The sequence below is a fragment of the Natrix helvetica genome (assembly GCF_964273705.1).
Source record: "Natrix helvetica genome assembly, chromosome: Z".
NCBI classification, from domain to species: Eukaryota; Metazoa; Chordata; class Lepidosauria; order Squamata; family Natricidae; genus Natrix; species Natrix helvetica.
In genome coordinates, this window is record NC_138554.1 from 68,478,444 (window position 1) to 68,495,956 (window position 17,513).

At 37.1% G+C, this 17,513-nt stretch overlaps 1 protein-coding gene and 1 long non-coding RNA gene across 6 annotated transcripts in view; one reads left to right on the forward strand and one right to left on the reverse strand.

Annotated features, from left to right (window-relative positions):
- Nucleotides 1-6,224: 6,224 nt before the first annotated feature.
- Nucleotides 6,225-10,814, reverse strand: LOC309401807. Its single transcript, XR_014176803.1, has 3 exons — nt 10,682-10,814; nt 7,515-7,622; nt 6,225-6,563 (listed from the first exon to the last, which is right to left on the reverse strand). It is a non-coding gene; the product is annotated as an uncharacterized lncRNA (long non-coding RNA).
- TPK1 (thiamin pyrophosphokinase 1) overlaps nt 10,764-17,513 on the forward strand; it is a 524,197-nt gene continuing 517,447 nt past the window's right edge. For 3 of the 5 annotated variants that reach the window (XM_081971059.1, XM_081971056.1, XM_081971060.1), the window contains exon 1: nt 10,764-10,893. The gene's annotated coding sequence lies outside the window, so the exon portion shown is untranslated. Of the gene's footprint in view, nt 10,912-10,952; nt 11,131-17,513 lie in introns of those variants that run through there. The other 2 variants (XM_081971057.1, XM_081971058.1) reach the window with 2 other exon arrangements.

A 17,513-nucleotide genomic window follows, 5' to 3' on the forward strand; every position in this document is an offset into this window, starting at 1 on the left:
TTCTTAACCATCCATCTCTTTCCTGCCCAATCATCCCTTGTTTATCTTTTAATTATATTTGCAGGTGGCCTTTTCTCAAAGTTCATAATTTATAATAACAAATAATAAATATTGGTATTATGGTTGTGACCAGTTTTTTATTTTATGAAACTTATTCATATACTGTTTCTCCCTGCATATTTCTGAAGGGTCCCAATGTATTTCTAATGTTAAAAAAAAGTATATTATATATCTTGATGTAGACAGCGAATGAAACTGTCTGCCTTCATTGAGTGCTATATCAGTAAGTGATAACTGTGAATGATACATACATATCACTTATATTAGTGGAGTATCATGAGAGACATAAATTAATTCCATATAATTTAATTCTAGAGGAAAAATAACATGGATCTATTGTACAACACTTTTTCTTTTCTTTGTAGCAGCTTCATTCTTTTTCCAAAGTTTCTGAATTCTTGCTCCTGCTTCTTTTCCTTTATACTTTTAATTCCATCACTGTCAGCTATGAAAAGGCCTGGCCTCTAAATTTTTGCAATTTTTCCTTTTCCCTGCCATCTAGTCACCCCATCATAATCTAGCAATTGCAGAGTTTCTGAGAACAATTGTTACAAAGCTTCAATTTTCTGCTCATGATGGTTTTCTTAATATCTGATATATTACACTTGTATGCTGCACTGTTTTCTGATAATATTTTAGGGAGATAGCTATGTGTATCAGTGATGCACTGTTTAGGAGACAAGTTCAAGGTAGGTTTTTTTTTTTTTTTTTTGCTCTTCGCTGTTACCAATTTTGTCATGTCCTTTTTTCTGCCGGTTCTGCAGTTTTAATAGTAATGCAATGCAATACTTCTGACTGGAGTTCAAAACAGATGATTCAGCTCACATGCAAAGTATACTGCTTGTACCACTATTCTGTAATACTTTAAAATGTATTTATACCCCAGGTGCTCTAAAGCAGTTTTCTTACTCAAATCCAAAGTGTTGCACAGTTCTATTGTATACTCATCTCCTTCAAGTCTGAAGTAAACAAAAAAAAAATACCTCCAAAATTTGTCACCAGAGCAGTTATCATTTCTTTTCCCTGCATTGATTTATCATATGCCATCAAGTCAGTATTGATTTATCAAGCTGAATTGGTCTCTTCACATGTCATCCTTAGTGAAGCGTACAAATCAGCACCTGCATTTCCTGCGTCGGATGAGGAAAGCACATCTTTCTCCTTCTGTCCTGGCCACTTTTTACAGAGGCACAATTGAGAGCATTTTAACAAACTGCATCATTGTTTGTTTTGATGGCAGCAGTGCGTCAGATAAAAGGTCCATACAGAGACTGGTAAGGACAGCCAAGAAGATTAAAGGAAGCTTGCTTCCTGTTATTCGGGATATTGCTTATATGTACTATGTGCTTAGAGTTCTAAGCATTGTTAGAGACCCCACACATCCACTTTACGGTCTGTTTCTGTTGTTCCTCTCTGGGATGACATTTCTAAGTATTTCTAGCAAGAGTGCCAGATTCTGTAACAGGTTTGTTCCCTATGCCATCCATCTGGTAAATTCACAAGATTCGTTTTTCTTGCCATGTACATTTATACATCCAAACTAGACTGTATTGTTTCTCTGTGTCATATATGTAGATATATGCATAATTTTCCATTTATTTATTTTATCATGTTTATATAGCACTTGTCCAAAATTTAAAGTCTTATTTAGTTTTCCTTTTCTCTTTTCTACTATCACCTTTCTTATTTTGACGTGTAGAGTGTTCTGTTGGATAACATTAATAGTCCAAATCCAAGTTAATCCACTAGATTCCTCCAATCTTTCAAATCCATAACCCAATAGCCAATTTTAATAAAGTTTAGTTATTTGCAAATTAGTTTCTTTCAAAAGTCTTCAGAAGGGAAAAAAAATCTCATTAAATGTTCTCAAATTATCCATGTTGTCTTCTAGCATAAAATCAATGTTAGGTCATCTTCCAAATGTTATTACTTCTCTTCTGTGTATTAGACGTTGTATATATTGATTTCACTTTAACGAAGTAGGCTGTGGCTATAGTGCTGTAGTACTTATCTTCTTCCAGTAGATGGCCCTCTCATTCTCAAATCCAATGTTAAACAGTCTGTCAAAAACAGCTGATTATCAATAAATCCAGGGTTTTTAAAAATACAAATAAACAGAACAGTTTCTCCCAAAAATCACTGTTCAAATTGAGTTTTTTTCAAGCCTTCTTTGTTGTAGAGCTTTTAACTCTTAATTTTCAGGGTGTTTTTCTCTCTCTGTGATAAGTCGCCACTTTCTTAGGCTTAGGAGTTATCTTTTAATATTCTTGTATTTACATCAGTTCTTTAGAGTAAAAGTTATAATTATCTCACCCAATTTCAATGCTGTGTCCATGAAGCGCTCCAGCACAAATCTTGTGGTCCTGGTTGTCCCAGCTTTGTGACTGCCTAAAATGGCCATCGTCCCTGCTGTTCGGGAGAGTTTGCTTCAGATTTAATGAGGAAATTGTGATTTTCTCATGGTCAGCGAGGAACTTTCCTCGCTGCCCCTACAAGGCAGCCATGACCCCTTAGGGTCTCCTGGCACTAGTTACCGGCTGGATTTCTCAGGGCTCGGCAGAGCCCACTATTTTCCAGCTGTTCTCGTCACGTCGACAAACGGAAGTCAATACTATACAAATTTTTGTTCACTCTGTAAAGTATTCTTTATTGGCATATTAGTTTAGAGTTACTTCTTCCAACCTGTTGACTACTGCGTTCTCTAAATGGTTGGTATAGTTTAGTAAGAACCTTTACCAATTATTCCTCAATTGCTTGCCATATTTCTGTATACATCCCATTATTTTCTATAGACTTCCAGCTTGATAATGACCTGAAATGCTGCTATAAATTTATCTTCCAGTCCTGGAAACAATTAAACGTCTTTGAATGGGCAGAAATAAGTAATTCTCCTGCTTCATTTTTCTTTCCTAGACGATGCAGTCCAACTATGTTTTCTTTCTTAATATTTCCAATTTTGCATTCCTTATCTTGCTTGCATGTTTTATCATTTTTTCTTTGAATTTAACCATAAAGCTCACCAATCCCTTCTTCTTCTGCAGTGTAGTTGGAATATAAACTTGGGTAATTAAATTAAAAGACTGTTCACAAAACTAATTTACTAATTTAATCTATACCTGAGAGTATATCATTTGGCAACACATAATCAGTGTCACTATTTTATCTATCCATATGGTTTTCTTGTCAAAACCCAGGAATGATTTACCGTTGCCTTCTCCAATGCATTATGAAATGATGTCTTCACCATAGTCATCCACGTTCAGCATCCTCCTATCACTCATTTCTAATAAAGGTGCTTTAACTGGCAGTTGGGATAACCTTGGGTGATCCTGCTAGGTGTATATACTCTTGGCATACACTTCCAATGTTCTTTGCTCATTTCTTCCAGAGGTATGCCACTGTTTAAATGAGGCAGCACAGGACTTATAGAGTATGATACATTCTTTAAAGAAAGAAAGGGTACTGTATTTTTGGAGTATAAGACACACCAGAATATAAGGCGCACCAAGATTTTGAAGAGGCAAATGAAAAAAAAAAGTTTTTGCACTCTGCAGACCTCCCCAAAACAGCCTGTTTTTTTGTAAAAAAAAAAAAAAAAAAAGGACATGCATAGCCTTTAGGAGGCTTATAGAGTGCTCCTGTGGGCTGCCCTCCCGTAAAAACAAGCAAAAATCTGCCCGTTTTTTGCTCATTTTTGCCCTCCCCAGCTCCCAGGAGCACTCTGGAAGCCTCTTAAAGGCTATGCACAGCCATTTTTGCAAAGGGGGCGGGGTTTCAGGAGGCAAAAATGCTGTATTCATTGTATAACATGCACAGATTTTCACCTTTTTTTGAGGGAAAAGGGTGTGTCTTATACTCTGAAAAATATGGTAATCAGTTTTATAATATACTCCACCCATAATTATTACATATGATCCTACTTGTATGAGTACTCAGAATTAAGGAATTGAATGGTTTCAATCAATGACTGTTCAGAAATAATTAATGGACAGCTGCTATGTAAGCAAATCCCTGTATATATGGCCTATAACAAGATGTTGTCCATTCATCATGATAAACTAATAAGCTCTGCAAATTAAGTATAAAGCTACACAAAATGATTTATTTAACATGATATTGCATGCTGTGATTGCAAGGGAGAGTTTATTTATATAATGATCAGCAAATTCATTAATAAAGTAATTACACCTTTTCTCCATAGTACTCTGGAGACCAGAGTTTAGGCTTTTCCCAGAATGGACTGATTGAAATTCAAGTTGAGAGGTAGGCTAAAGTACAGGGTGGATAGTCTGTACCATGAGAAATAAAATGGTCACAAAGACAGAACAACTTCAGGATCCAATCTGGATCAGTCATCAGGACCAGAGATTTAGTCTTCTGAACTTTTGGACTCATACTGGAACCCATCCACTGGGAACTTCTCTCTCTTCAAAGAATGTATGCTTTGGACTGTTCCATGCACAGTATTTATATGGTGCCTGATAGAGTGTAGCTTTTTATTGGTTTATTGATTGGAGCATTGATGGATGGCTATTAAGTCAGTTTCCTTGTGCTGCCAAGACTTAGGCTTGTGAGTAGCTGTACTTGGTACTTACAAAACTAAGTATTTGGAAGACTAAAAGTCTTCTAGGCCCATTGAATGACCCACTTTGTATCCTGCAACTTTACCCTGGGATATGTATATTTGCCTTCATTTATGATAGAACACCTCATTGCATATGAGCTTTATCTGAGTGGGGAGAAATATCTTTTTTTGTGAGAGATTAAGATTTTTGTAAGGGTATTTGCATTTGCTATTTATTTATAAACAATGACAGTGCTTTGAAGTTTGCATCATGCAGAAACTGTAGGGAAGGTCTAAGAATGGATGTAGTTTATAATCTCAATACACTTGATGGCAGATCTCACATTTGAATTGTCATAGTATCATTTTCTTTTCCTTATCAACAGTTCTATTGAACCTTTATGGCTAAATGGAATTAAATTAATCTCTGGTAACATCATTTTCATTATTTCCCTCTCTTCATCCTTCCAGTATCTGTAATACTGAAATTAAAATTTGTGGAATAAAAGCATACTTTTCTTTCTGGTCGTCGTAGGGAATAGCCAGACATCTATTCCTAATTATTTAGTTTTTTTAGAAAAGCGTATGCACTTACATGCGTGCAAGCGTGCCAGAGCACCAGAATCCAGAAGAGAGTAACTGGCTGGTGCCAATGCGCGCAGTGGCCAGTTGCACTTCTAGGTTCCATCACAGGCATGTGTGCCGGAAAGCTGATCTTTGCGCATGCAATGCCAGAACCCAGAAGCAGCTGGCTGCATGCACATGTGCAAGTACAAAACAGCAGCTGGCATGCGCACTGGACCAACTGGCTGGAATGCATGCGCGTGATAGAACCAAGGTGGTTACGGCGCACATGCCCACAGAGGGCTCTGCGTGCCACATCTGGCACATGTGTCATAGGTTCGCCATCACGGCCCTAGTGGTTTTCCTGCCAAGTACTAACTAATCTTCTTAATTTTTAAGGTCAGAGAATATTGGTTACTTCTTGTTTTTTGTTTCCTGAGAAAAAACAGGGTACAATAATTACTTAACACTACTAGAATGTTATTGCCACTATAATTAGTATTATTATTAGTCATGTACCAATTAAAATAATGTTAATCTCACAATGGATTTAGGTATAATACTTCTCATTTTTAGAAAAAATAAAATGCCTTTATTACATAGCTCCTGCTTTCATCTTGACTCTTTCAAGACTGTATTGCTAAATGTCTAGTTAACTCTGCACATTGCAGATATAGAAACATGGCTCTTCCCTCTACAAACAGAATAACAGATAAGAGTTGAAAGGGACTTTGGAGGTTTTCTAGTCCAACCCCTACTCAAGTAAGAGACCCATTTCGACACACCCTAAAAAGTTGGCTTTTCCAGCAAGCCGGTCCAGCCTGTTAATTTTATCTAATTTTAAAAATGTTAGTGTTATATTAATTTGGTTTGTTTCTTGGATTGTTTCTAATTTTCTTTTAAGTTTTGTAATATGAGTTTTTTAATGCTGTACGCCGCCCTGAGTCCTTTGGGAGAAGAGCGGCATATAAATCCAATAAAACAAACAAACAAAACGAACAATAAGGAAATTTTTATTTGTACCAGAAATCATTAACAGAACTTGGCAGTTTGCCACTCCTGTGTATAATGGAGCTTATATTCCTTTAGCATGGTATTTAAAGAGATAAAGCACTCAAAAAAGTAGATTGCAATTAATAAAATATTGCACTAAGGCTTTATTAGTGAAAGTGGAAAGTATGCAAGATGTACAAGAAAATGAAGGATAGTTTGCTTTCATGCTTCATCAAATTTATTTCTTGCTTTTTCAATAATAAAAACAATCACAGCAAAGGATATAATTCATACAGTAGTTCATTGGATACTTGTTTCTGCTCTCCCCTGACAAATAATTTGATTTCACATCAGAAATGACTTTTTCCTCCTACATCTGACCCTAAATTTTGATAGAAAAATACAGAGTGTTATTTAAGTCAAACATGACTTTCTTATGACAACTGTAGTATCTAGTGAGATCTTATAATAAGATTTTTACTGCATTTTGCAGAGCTATTTGCCCAAGTTAATGAAGTCTTAAAAAGAAAGGAAAATAGAAGTTGGGTTCTACATAAATATGGATGAACTGCTCTGTTTTAGGGAGGAAGGACATGGAAGGCAGGCCTAAATATGGCATTAGATTGTTGCTTCTAAAGCTCAATAGTCCCTCAACACCAATCCTATCTTATTTAGCAATATATTTGGCCCTCATATGTACTCATATCATACACATCAGAAACGCCGAGGGGCTTCCAGATTGAAATGATTGGCCAGTGATATCACCGTTGCCTGGGGGATGCCCAGTTGGGGACTCTTTTTATGTAGCCAGCAGGAGCTGGAGCAAAGGAGGTGAACTCATCCCATCCCACGGCAGCACAAGAGTCTCAAATACGAGCTTGCTAACCTCCAACCCAGCAACCTAACCACATGAGCCATTATAACAGAATGATAACATACTCTCAGGTAGTGTGTGCTTGGAATAAAAGAATCCAAAGTACCAGAAACAGAGAAACATGATAGTTGATCCTTAGAAAATAATAATTGTGCAAATGTGGAATTTTCAAGGACAAAACATACCCTAATTTAATTAAATAAATGGTACATTTTATTTTGAACTAGAATGCAAACCTTCTCTAGCATGCACAATTTACCTAGCTTTTAATATTCACATTTCCTTTACTTATTATGTATTTTGTATACATACACATATACTGTACATAGAAAACAAAAAGAAATGAAGTGAAATATTTAACATATAACATTATATAACAATTGCTTGAATAATTTCATTCAGACATAAAACAGCAGTAGAGTATTACGCAATTTACTTTGCATCAAGAGAGATACCTACAATTTTTGGTGTCCAATATATTATTGGTGTCCTTTCACTTATGCAGTGATGTTCCTTTGCTGCCCCCTACTGTAGAGCATAGCATCATTTTTCAAAGGAGCTCTGATTCTGACAAATAAGTGGAATGAAATCATAGACTATAACTTTTGTACTAAGGCCTACACAAAGTTAGATAATAATTGATACTAATTTCGTCATATCAATCATCCCAGTAAGTTTAATATGCTAGTAGAAATGAGTGAATACTATTTATTATTTTCTAACTGCTGAAGGCTTTTTAATATTAGTGTAATCAAAATATTCCCCAATTGATACTTCTAAAAATAAAAAGATTTAGTTGGCACATGTCTAGTCAGGTAGAAATACTATCTGCAAACAGGAGGTATGACCAGTGGTGGGATCAGCTGGTTTGCGCCATTTCAAGAAACCAGTAGCTAACTTTCTGAGCAGTTCAGCGAACCGGCTGAAGCCCATCACTACACTGCTTGTTTAATTAAGGGTGGGAGGGGGGGGGAAGGATTAAGCTTAAAGAACTGTGCCTTTAGCTTTAAAGTTTCAGATACTTGAAGAGCATAAAAATATGCTACATTTGAAGGACTAAATAATTTTTTTTCCAGGCGTATATACCAACCAATAATGATTCGTGATTAAAAAAATCTGAATTAATGGTTGAACACACAGACAGGTCTGCTGCCATCCATCAAAGCCTTTGTAGGAATGGCATCTACAACATAATGCTCTATTTGCATTTTTGTACAGGTAATCCTTGACTTACAATAGTTCATTTAATGACCATTCAAAGTCACAATGGCACTGAAAAAGATTACTTGTGACCATTTTTCGCATTTATGACCATTGCAGCATCCCCAGAGTCATGTATCAAAATTCAGATGGTTGAACTGTCTCACATTTATAACGGTCGTAGTCTCCCAGAGTCATGTGATCCCCTTTTGCAATCTTCTGATAAGCAAAGTGAATGGGGAGGCCAGATTCACCTAACAGATGTGTTACTAACTTTAACAACTGCAGTGATTCACTTAACAAATGTTTGGCAAGAAAAGTTATGAAATGGGGCAAAACTCATTTAATAAATTTCTCACTTAGCAACATAAATTTTGGGCTCAATTGTGGTCATGATGAGAAGAGGCCGGGCAAGGCAAGGCTGGGCATGACAAGGAGCGGCTAGGAGAGGAGAAGAGGGGTGAGGCATGGCTGGGCCTGGCAAGAAGGGTCCAGATGAGGTGAAGCGGCCCTCAACAAAAGTGATGTCAAGTTGGCTACACCACCTGTCACATGACCAACCAGCTGCCTACCCAGCCAGTCATTAGAGCAGAGAATCAGTTGTTAAATTATTTGAATCCCACCACTGGGTTGGTAAGATTGGCAATGCTTCCACTATCAGTTTATTGGGAAGAAGAGATTAGAGTCACAGTTTGTTCTTTTAACAAACAGGCTAATTAAAAAGAATAGGAATATTGAAAAATAAGGATTATTACCTGCATAAATCATCCTTACTCCTTTTATAAGCTGAAACATCATTTTTGATTAATTTGTAATGCGGGTTTGGAGACTTTGTGTTACAGAATGAATAATTGAAGACAAAATGATGAAGCTGGCAGATTAGATGCTATACGATTTGCTGACTGGAGGCAATAGCCATTACAAAAGATACAAAATTTTAAATGGGTAAGAATGAATAAAATGAAAGGTATGTAAATAATAACAAGCTACATGAAAATAAAGAGTTTCACGTTAGGCATATGAACAGAATTTTCCGCACAGAGTATAATAATCTCTGAACAGTTCTCAGATTGTGTATAGAAATATTGTGTTTTACCAATAAAAATGATTAGCATGGCATGAAAAATCAATATACAATTAGAAGCCTCTGCAAGCTCAAAGCATTGATCCATTGAGATTCTTGCTCTCTACATGATTTGCTGATCTCATCTTGCGTAATAGCATCATCTGGATAAATTTGTCCAATTCCTTCATTAGATATAGGGGAGCATTGGTTTCCAGGATAATAAATGTGTGTGTGATAATTATGAAAATGTTGCAATTGATGCCATTCTGACTTTGATGCTTCTTGCAGCAGACACTAAGCAGGAACTTTCCATTATTCTTACTGCAGCTGGTTCCCCCTCCCATATGATTCTTAACAGCATTTCCTAAGTTCTTGAGTTTTCTGTGGATGGAATTATAAATTAAATAATCATCTAGAGTAACCAGTTGGTTACTGGAGGTTCTGTAATTTTGCAAAGGTGAACAGGCTATATATGTATTATATGGCTGCATGATTTGAAACTTTTGTACCTGTACATATGGTCATGGTTCTGGTAAAGAGGATGTGAGGACATATTTGGCATTTCTGACCACTGCCTATCTAGTCAAGCTCTTCAAGAATCCAAGTTATTTTTTTTTATTTATTTAATTTCTACACACAAACCCCAATCTCACCTAAGTGATTCTGGGCAACTCAGAAGATATACATGTGAAATTCTCCATGTACCCATTTCCCATCTTTACAACTGTTTCAGATATGTACAAACACCTAAATTGTGTTCATGGCCTTGGACAATCAATTCAATCATTTAACATTAGTTTCCACAGAAAATGGATAATTTATTACAGTATGATTTGCTTAAAATCATTGTAGCAAAATATAGATCTGCAAATAATTGCAGATTACACCAAGATATTCAAAATAATAAAAGCCTCTCAGAATTTATTTGCAAAGTACAGACACTAAACCTACTTTTAAAATCTGTAGCAAAAGAGAGGCCACATAAGCATTTTAGGGAAACAAGGGAGAAATGGTCCTTAATTTTAAAGTAGTCCTTAGGAATACATCTTAAGGTTGAAAAAGTTATGACCGTGGCCTGAAATGTTGTGTTCCTAAACCTGATTTTAGAAGAAAGCCTGTAATTTATTCTTCCATTTGCAAAGATGCGATTGTACCTTTGATTTGTCGCATGGCTTGTCGCAATGCTACCAAGCACTGCGGAGGTTAAAGTAGGTGATAACGCTTGTTTCAAACGTCTCTGTATTTTCCTGATTTGGAATAATTAAAGGGCCACGAACGGGAAGCCACGCAGTTGGCAGTAGCAACTTTTTCTACGAGACATCCTCCATTCTAAAGGAAGTGCTTTTCTCATACCACCTACCTTATTTATTTATTTTTGCTTCGGTTTCTCGGCAATAGGGACAGCCTTCCTTCCGCTTCCTTTCCCGGTGGCTACCGGCACTGTTACAAATCAAATGCCGAGTCGGTGATTATCGTTGCAATCGATGTGATCGCTCTCTCATTTCTCCTACACGCAGAGTCTGCGGCGCGCCAGTGCAAAAGGAATATTTGGAGAAATGCATGACTGGGAAGGTGAGCCGGCGACATCAGGTTCTCTGCAGAGCTAAATACTCCTCCCCCCACCTTTGCTTATTAATTCCTTCGTGTTTTCTGTAAGGGGCGAGAGACAGGCTTTAGTTTCAAGAGACGGCTGTAGCGGCGGCGACAATGATTTTTTCAAACTGTACAACTACTTGGCAGTAAATTCCTCTGAGATCCCTGCGACCTATCCCTAAGAAGAGCGTGTAGGAACGTGGATCTTGACCCTAGGTAGTGTTTTTTTTTTGTAGCGTCTTAACGTTTCTTTTGATTTCTACGTCTCTTCTCTTTCACAACCTGTCGAGGGATAAAGTGAAAGCGTAGAGGCTCTTCCTGCCCTTAATTAAGAGAGGCCTCCAGAGATCTTGACGGATCTTAATTTCCACAGCGAGGTCCTAAGCTTCAGACTTGCCGTGAGATTGCATGTTAACTTTCTCAATCCTGATCTCATTAGAAACAGGAGAAGAAGGCTTTTATCGTATGAACTTGGACAGGAATTTAATCCCTCTGCCCACTTTTTCCAAATATACCACAACTCAGACCGCTGCATACCTTCCAACACATCCTTTGGTAAAGAAGGCTCTGGTTGCCAGTGAGGGGTGTTGTGGCTTTAAGGAAGAGATCTGTTTTATAAATAATAATTCAGATCTCCCCAAATGCCTCCAAGGTGGATTTAAACAAACAAGTTTATCACTTGTCAGAGAAATTCTGGGGCACTATGGAAAAAAATCTGGAAATACCATGAATGAATTATCTCACAAGCAGGATGATTAAATTTTTGGATGTCAATATCAAAGAAAGAAATCAAAGAATGTTAAATGTTTGCATTAGCACTTGATGAGGGGACTGTGTTTTAAGCTCCTTACGCTATTTTCCCCCTATAATAATTGTCTTCTTGCTTTTATTAGACTCCTAAAGATAGAAATGGATGGGTAGCAAATCACTCAAAAATTCCAAATGAAAACAACAAATCCCAGATGCAAAGAAAGGCAGACTAATCTGAACACATTTGCCCTGTATCTTAACTGATTTATTATGTATCATGGTTTTATTTTATACATAAAAGAGCATTATAACATTTTTACACATGTATTCTTTTTAACTCTAGCTAGTTGAACATATCAGTACAACATGAAACTAGAACATGGCAGATTAAAATTAAACCCAAGACAATATTGGTAACCTTGATTAACTGTCTTATCAGTCTAACCCACCTCCCACAGTTTTCCAGAAGATAAAAGGACTAGGTCGCCTACTTGGAGGAAGGGATGGCACCTTTGTTTTAAAAATAATTTGCTTAGAATTTATAATTTAGATAAGAATAACACTTTAGAGAAAAGTTTAAATATTTCCTTTAGAGCCGTTGCCAAAATAAACAAATGGGGTCTTATGCTTATTTTTTGGGGGTGGGGAGTCAACGTTTTCCTCCTGCATCTTTTTCCTCCTCACAGCAACCCCCGCTTAGCAGTCTGGCCTGAGAGAGAGAAAGTGGCCCAAGGAGCTTCTGTGGATGAGGAAAGACTAAAATCTGTGTCTTCTTGGCTTTATTCAATACTTGTATTGAGAACTTAGGGAGTCTTCCAGTTTTTGGCTGCAAAAACCTAGAGACTACTACATGTATCTCTCTAGGGCAGGGGTGTCAAATTCAAGGCCCGCAGGCCAGATTCGGCCCTTAGGGTGTTTAAATCCGGCTTACCAGGCTGACCTGGAAATATCAAAGGATCAGTCCAGGATGCCTGTTTTTGGCCAGCAGAGTTTACAGGAGACCATGGAGGGTGAAGTGAGCCACGAGCCACATGCGGCCTCCCCGTTCCCCATTTTGGCCAGTAAAATATTGCAGGAGGCTGTTCAGGCCGAAAACAGGCAGAGTGTTGTAGGAGGCCTCCATCCTATCTCTCCCCCACCCCCACCCCACCGCCGCCCCACTCCCACTGGCCTGTGGAGGAGAACTACAATGCTGATCTGGCCCGCAAATAAATCCAGTTTGACACCCCTGCCCTAGGGAGAAACGTTGATACCATATAGTGATCGTTGTGACTTTTGCAGCTGAGGTAAGAGCAGTATAAATGTTTATTGACTGAGTTTTAAAGAAGATATTGCTAAAATGTCTTCATGGAACTAAGCTATAACTTAGCACTAAAGGAAAAGGACCAATGCCCTGCAGTTTTCACTTAGGGTTGATCTAGCAGTTAAGGCACCTGACTAGATGTTAGGAGATTGGGAATTCTTGTCTTACCTTGTGTCTGAAAGCTATCTGGGTGACTTGGATCAGTCACTTACTCTTATCCTAAGCAACCTCATAGATGGGGAAAATAAAAGAAATCAGTTATTGAGTTATTTATAAAAATAATAAAAAGTGGATTATACATAAATGATACCACAATATCTTTAGCAACATCAAATAACAAGGTCTTTAAGAAGGGCGCAATAAGTGGAAAAAAAATCCAGTTTAAAGGTCTCACTGACTGTAACAGACAATAATGAAGGCATGCATTGGCTTGCTTGGCTAGGTTAAATTGTTCAATAAACCATTATTTTGTTTCTTGGTTATCCACAGTATTGTCTGGAGTCTCAAGAAAACATCCCATTGGGTCAGATTTTCTTATAGATTTACAAATTTCATAAATCTTGCTTTTTAAAGATGTGTATGTGTGTGATTCTTACAATCTTTATACACATACACCTGCTTCTATCATACAACATTTAATGTTTCTAAATATGTATTCCTTTAAACCACAAAACTTTATTGATTGTACCATCATTATTGGAGAAAGTGCTTTATTTCAGCATGACACTTCTGGCATAGAGTTTTTATTATTGTATAATTATTTAAGCACTGCACAGAACTCAGGAAACTCCTTACAAACAATAGGCAGATAAATAATTACAGATCTTTTGTGAGTATAGATTTTTCTTATTCATAATCTGGTTCATCTCTGCTGTTTTCAGAATTTATTTGCTTTAATAAATCCATTCCAGGGCCATCCCATGAATGCTTACTCAGAACTCATTGTTCCCAAGTGATACACATAGGATTACAGGTTAAATAATACTGCTTGTACAGATATCACTAATGTACTGATTAACTGCATTTTTATATACTTTAGTTTAAGCTGTTAAATTTGTGACATTCCAGTTTGGACTTTTGGCAAATGATTATTTTAAAAATACACCAGTAGGTGATGGAGAGGAGCTTTGGATTTACTTCTAAATATGTGAGCCTTGAGGGAGATACTTCAAGAGGGATGCTTCTTATGCTCAGATATATTTTTCTCTTTACTGATAGTTTAGCTAATTTAAGTACATGGTTTGGGACAGAATAATGCTATAAATTAAGCTGTGTTTTTCCTATAATTAAACAATAGTAAACTGTACTCTTGGTAACTATTATGATACATGTTATTTCTTGCTGTTAAATGTTCCTTCTTTTAGACTGAATGTATTCCCATATGGAAAGGCAGGCAAGAAATAGGCACTTATTAATAATAGTTTATTACATTCATTTTAACTCCAGTTCTTAGGTATTATATCCTTTGCCCAACAACTGTTGGCAGAGAAAATGCATCAGATAAAACTAAGTAAGGTACAATAAAAAGTTCAAAATCCAGAGACAAAAGAGCAACATGGAGGAAAACTAGTTAGAGGTACTGCTTAAAATTAACTAAATAATAGAGGGAAATTATGTAGCCTCATCTTAAGAGTGGTTACTAGGAAGGGAGTTCACATGTTTCTAGGGCTTATGTCTAAAATAAATGAACATCAACTATAAAATGCTGTATTGTAATGCTGTACAATAATGCTTTATTTGCTAAGGTTTTTCCTATATAGATTTGAGCAGGATTGGTTTTCTAGTAAACATGCTAGAAATAATTCTCCTTGTCTTCTGTGGGGCTTATAGGGGTGTGCTTTAGATTATAGTCTAATAATCAAAGCCTAGCCCTAAGTATATGTTTGATTACTTCTGCATCCTTGTCTTTTAATAAAACTTTGCTTCCTAGAGAGTGAGCAAGGTGTTTGCAGAATGGAGAGAAAGGATGAAAGCAGTACTGTGCCGCTCTGATGAGGCTCCTCCATTTTTGTACATGCATTGTGTCAACACATGCAGCTCTCGAAAGGGAAAACATTGTCTTACCCTATTAGACCATTGCTTTTTGCATTTTGATTAAAATTGGTGTTGCAAGCATTTGAAAAAGAGGCAGGACTAGGCAATCTGTATCAGCGTGTGGTTCATTTATGAGGAAGAATCACACAAGAAAGAATGGCTGTTTTTATGAAGAACTGTATGTACTCATCTCTGATTTGAAACAAAGTAGAATTTTAATAAAACCCTTTTATTGCAAGGAACATACCATTACTCCCTAAAATACAGATAGATTCAACTTCTACAAAGAAACCAACTTCCTCACATGCTCTTTTCTCAGAAGCATTATTTATTCATGCAACTTTCAACACAATTCAATTAGTCTGTTTAACTTTTTGATTCTATGTCTGCTTTCTATAACTCATATAACAGCATCTGAGGAAGCATTACTTCTTTTAGAAGAATCCTACAATTTCAAAATAGATGCTGTACTTGGAATTCTTTAAGTTCTGATGAAGTCCAATGCCATCTATATTCTACTAAAACTCTTGTATCTGATTGTAAATTCAATTAGGCAAAATAGGGCAATAGTTTTTGTATCAACATATCTGAAATGGGCTATGTGGGACCATAATTCCTGCGTGATTGAAATTTGACAAAACTGGGGCTACTTCAGCATCACTGCACATTCTGACTGCACATTTCCTAGATACCTGTAAGTATGTGGAAAAAGGGAAGGGAGGAGAGATGTATCCCCATCTTCTTTCCTGCCTTCCAGTGACCTCTAAATCGAGTTAGCTGGGGCAAGGCCTTATGACCTTATGATAAGATAGGATGGCTGGGGACTTCTAGATGTCAAAGGGTCAACCCTTTTCTGGAATGGGGAGTGAGGGCGCAGTTTTCTGTATAGTTCCTCACTTCCTAATTCCCCCTCTCTCCAGAAAAATAGCAGACTCTGGATTATCTGAAGAGGAAGAGTGATTTCTGATTCTCCCTGTCAGCTTCCTATATAGTTAGTGAGGAAGTTGGCAGTATGATCGCATTGCTTTTTTGTCTGCCCATAATCATTCTGTTTCGATGTTTAGATGAGAAAACATCTGTACAAGAATGGATTAATAAGTCATTTAGAGGAGGACACCCTGATTGAGAATAACATTTTGAGATCCAATTTACTATTTACCATTATCAATTTACCATTATCATGATTCCCTGTATCTCTTTCTTGACAGACTACTTTGGCATATCTTCATTTGTGTTTACTTCAGATCCGATTTACTGCAATTATTCATTATGTCTCCTAGATTCTAGGCATTATTTCATGAACTTTAAAATGAACAATTTGTTGTTATTCAATATTTAAGGATATGACTTTTCTCAGTACCATCATATATTGGTGATCATGTTCTTCTATTGTGGTACCTCCTACATTCCTGATTTCTGGAATCGCTTCCCGAAATGTTGAATTATAAAACACTTACTATTGCAGCATTTAAAGCTATACCAAGTATATCATAGCTTATGCACAAACATATTTTTTTTTCATCCAGTGATGTGTAATACTAGAGTCGAATGCAGTGGTGAAATTCAATTTTTTTTACAACCGGTTCTGTGGGCGTGGCTTGGTGGGCATGAAAGAGGAAGGATGCTGCAAAATCTCCATTCCCACCCCACTCTAGGGCCAGCCAGAGGCGGTATTTGCTGGTTCTCTGAACTACTCAAAATTTCTGCTACTGGTTCTCCAGAACCTGTCAGAACCAGTTGCTGAATTTCACCCTGGTCTAATCCTAATCTGCATCACACAAATGTTATTTAACTATAGCCCAGCAACAACAAACAGCCAATCAAACAGTCCAAAATCAGACTATGACTCAGAAATGTCTGAACAAACAACATTCAAATTACTTTGCATCTTACTAAAAGGTATTTAAAGATATGTATTTTGACAGACAAGCAAAACTCAAAACACACTGACAATGTCTCCTCAAATGATGATGAAACCAAGTTGTCTCCTTGAATGATTTGTAACCAAATTGCCAGGCTCAGACGTCAAACCAACAGCCTAACTACCAACCCAAGCTACTAATATTCAAATACATTTCGCATCCTTCAGAGTGTGATTGCTACTTATCTCAAAGAAGTAATGGCTGCTCTTAATGCTGCAGTTAGCCTTCTAGCTTTTTGGTGTGACTGGACAGTGACCATTTTCTTCTTTTAACAAGATACCCCTGGATCTTCATTTATTTCTGTTTTGCAAAAACAGAAATCTGTTTAGCACATCATCACTGCTGGTGAAGGATTCTGCTTCATTTTGACATATTATTTTATCTTTAAGATCAGTTTGGATTAACCTCTTACCCTGAAAAAACAGGAAGTGTATTGTGAGGAATGGATTTCCCATACCAACGTGTTGTGGCCCAGCAGGAGCCGTTGGAGCTGCCACCAGACTCCGAGAGCGAGGGTCCCTATGAGTTGGCTCTGGAGGACCCTGGGCAGGATTTTGACTCTGAACAGGGATCGGAGAGTCTGGTCGGCC